This window comes from Chinchilla lanigera, unplaced genomic scaffold (assembly GCF_000276665.1).
Source record: "Chinchilla lanigera isolate Chin_1 unplaced genomic scaffold, ChiLan1.0 scaffold00028, whole genome shotgun sequence".
Lineage (NCBI taxonomy): Eukaryota > Metazoa > Chordata > Mammalia > Rodentia > Chinchillidae > Chinchilla > Chinchilla lanigera.
In genome coordinates, this window is record NW_004955429.1 from 19444650 (window position 1) to 19448387 (window position 3738).

Here is a 3738-nt window from a genome sequence, read left to right on the forward strand (position 1 = left end):
GGCCCTCCCACCCGCCCGGCGACCCGGTTACCCGCGCTCGGCACGGCCGAGGGCCCGGGCCCGGGCGCAGCTCGCCCTCGGCTCTGAGCTGCAGGAGGTCTCCGCTCCGGAGGTGCGGCTGAGCCTGCGGAGGCCAACTGCGGCGCTTTCCTTGGCTGCCCGCGCGTCTCCTAGCAACGAGACGCTGGGGGCGTGGTGCGACCATGCCCCGCCCCTGGTCAAGCCCCGCCCCGCACGGTGGGCTCTGTGCGCACGCGCTGTGAGCGGGCAGTGGGCGTGCAGACGCGGCAGTTTGGAGACGGGCTGGCTGGGTCTCCCAGAGCCGGCGCCCTGCGCCTGAGCGCGGGTGGAGAGCGAGGAGGTGCGGCTTTCTGCTTTTGAGACCCCAGACGGAGTCCCTAAGAAAACGAACAAGATCCGAGAGCACTGGCGTTTCTGCCACTGTTTGTAGATTCCTCCTCTCGGTTAGGGAGAATTATATCTATAGCTTTATTTTTGTCTTCTTCATTATTATGTTTAAGTACAATCCATTTTAGTGAAAAGTGATGAGATTCAAGATGCACGTTTTGAACGTAGTAAATTGGAGCGGGGAGGAGAAAAAGGCAGCGGTGCGCTGGAGCCGGCTCATTGGGCTCATGGGAACCGGTAGTTAAAGGTTTAGGGATTGTGTGAGCTGATTGCTAAACGCAAATTGTATTATTACCAACTAAATTACATAAATGCAGCGAACACTATAAAAAACTTCTTTAAAAATCGACTGTTTACTTAGAGCCCTCACATGTATTTCCTCAGCCTGATTGTTCTCTGAACTGTAGATTGTATGCGGAATGTGCATTCATCTCCTTGGTTGTCCAGAACTGCTGCGGAACGCGGGAAGAAGCTGCTTCAGCAGGGGATGCGTGAGGCTGGCTGTCTTACCTTCCTTACCGCCCTCAGGAAAGCCTGGGCCCCTGCGCTCCCCCTCTGCTCGCTGCAGTGGGACCCAGCAGGTCCTGGCGCTGTGCAACACAGCCTGTGATCCGCTTGAAACCAGGTCAGATTAGGTCCCTCCTAAACTGACAGCCCTGCATTGGCTTTGCGGTTTAACCAGGGGTTTGTGAGGCCAGCGAAGCCTTGCAAGATATGCACTGGATCCTTCCTTTCTTCAGTACCCTTGTGTGTTGGTTTGGGGCTGATTTTGCAAGAGGAACGATATAATACAGGACGCATATGTTATAAGATTATAATAGTCACCCAAAGAATGATATGCAAAAGAGTGCAGGAAATCTGTCTGCGCACTAAGACCAAGGAAGCTAGCTGAGGGCCGGGATCCCACGGAAATGTCCTGCATGAGTCCAGCTGAAGACCTAGAGCTCCTAACAATGCCTCCCACGAATCCAACTGGGGGCCCAGAGCCCATAACAATATCTAGCGCAGGCCTGTTTCACAGATCTGCACTGGGAAGGCCCAGAGGTCAGTGGTGGAATCTAGGAAGTCTGTGCCAGAGGGATGAAGGATCTGTGCTAGCAGGCTGAGGGAGCTACACTGGAGCCAGGAAGCGATGCTCAGAAGAACCAGAGCTCCCCTGGAAGGTACCACTGTTGGGAGCCGCTGAAGCTGCAAAGTAATTATATGTGCAGGACGAAGCCAGCCTGAGAACACAGGAGCTCCTCGAAGCACAGAAACAAGCCATTGTAGCTTGTTAACTGAGTGCTGGACAACAAGGTGAAAAGTAACCAGCCTCTCCAGGGTATAGGTAAACGCTCTATGGTTCTTGGGCCGTTCCCCTTCTCTGCTGAGGGAGGGGACCTCTCCTTGATGCCAGCTTTTTGTCTCTTGTCTATTTTTTCCTCATTCTTGCCACCGATCCTTCCCAGGGTATAGCAAGAACCCAACGGATCCCTACAATGGGCGACCACGGAGGGACCCCCGGTGGGATTAAGAGGGCAGTGAGAACGCTTCCCAAAAGGGGCACAGCTAGTATTCAGCACTGGAGTCTGTGGTACCAGCCCGCCAGGTGTAAAGCATGGGAGTACGTGTTTTTTAGGGCCAGAAAATATACAGGCTTCAAAGAAGCCAAAGAGAAAGGGATATTAAAGTGCAGGTGGAGTCCCAAGACCCCCGGGGTGTGTCTCTGTAGAAGTGTTTGTTGCATGTTTGACTCCTGTATTTCATTTTCTGGATGTTGGTTTGAAGTTTTGTAACCATGAAGGATTTGGCTCAGAACGTTATGTTAAAATCAAGTCCCGCCCCTAAGCCGGACCTGGAGGGCGGAGCAGCTGCGCTGCCTGAGCCCTTTAGCCTGGTCCAAGTTAAGAAGGAAGGAGTGGTGGGGGACAAGGGGGGCTTGTCCTCACCAGAGAGGGGTTTCCTTGCAAATATCGTTTCACAACGCCCAGTTAACTTGCCTGAGCCACAGGTGGCTATCCCAGCCTCTTCAGCTAGGGGAAACATGGCTGCAACACAGGTGCCTTCTGCCTCTCAGGGAGAAGAGCCATTTTCTCTGTCTCCCTTGCAATTAGCATTACAAGAAGCTAAAGGGGCAGGGGAGACCATGGAGGGTTTTCAGCATATCCACCCTGTAACTGAAGTTCAAGTCCCTGAAAATTCGGGACAAGTTATACGTCATTATGAAGCCATACCTGTTAAAACCCTGAAAGAGTTCAAACAAGCTGTTGCTACTTACGGCCCCACTGCTCCCTTTACTCTGAGGTTAGTAGAGATTCCAGGACAACAGATTATGGCCCCAAATGACTGGAAGGCAATAGCTAAAGCATATTTGAATCCAGGTGATTACTTACTGTGGAAAGGAAACTTCTTTGAATATTGCGCAGACCAGGCAGCTCATAATGCTGTTCATAACATACCCATTACAAAGGATATGCTAGTCGGGGAAGGTGCCTTTGCTATCACCAATAATCAACTGACCTTTGAGCTGCCAGCCTATGAGCAAACCAAGATGGCTGCCATGGCTTGGAGGGAACTTCCTTCCAAGGGTGAGACATCCCTTAATTTGGCTTCTATTTATCAAGGCCCAGATGAGCCTTTTCAAGATTTCGCCACACCCTTAATGCAAGCTAGTGAGAGGATCATAGGTAACACAGAGGCTAGCAAACGAATAGTTCAACTGCTGGCCTTTGAAATGCGAATAGATGGTGTAAAGAGGCTTTAAGAGCCCACAAAAGACGGGCTACCTTGTCATAGATGATTTGGATCCGTGCAGATATCAGCCCCTCGTGTGTACAGGGGCTGCGTTGGCAGCAGGTATTACTCAGGTTGTTCATCCACAGGCTGGGGGAAGGAGAAAGAACAAGGCTGTTTGTTTTCGTTGTGGCAGTAAGGAACATTTTGCCTGTAATGGCTCTGCTACACCTATAAGGGAAGCACAGGCATTATCTGTCCCTTCAACTAAACCTGGCAGTCCTTGTACTAAGTGTCAACGAGGGTATCACTGGGGTAATCAGTGTAGATCTACAACTGTTGGGAAAGGTCAGCCCTTCCTGGAAAACTATTGGAGCCTGCCTCAGCCCCACCAAGTAATAGGGGTGCCCAGATGGCTGCAGTGGGGGACGAAGCGCTGGGGGCATCCAGGTATCCGGCGTGCACCTCCTGTTCCTATCCCTTTCCCTACCCGCTGCGTGCCAAGGCCGCCGATGCCTGGGAGCTCTGTGGCGGGCGCCACCCTCCTGCCTCATTCTCCTCCGCCACGCTCCTGTCGCACTTGAGCCCCGGCTTTGATCCGTGCCCCCGCGGACCCAG

General features: G+C 52.6%; 1 protein-coding gene across 1 annotated transcript in view; it reads right to left on the minus strand.

The window, feature by feature from the left end:
* Positions 1-184, minus strand: part of Meig1 (meiosis/spermiogenesis associated 1) — a gene marked incomplete in the record, with an annotated part of 9830 nt that extends 9646 nt beyond the window's left edge. Inside the window, 1 exon segment of the mRNA XM_013515369.1 lies at positions 12-184.
* Between the last annotated feature and the right edge of the window lie 3554 nt (positions 185-3738).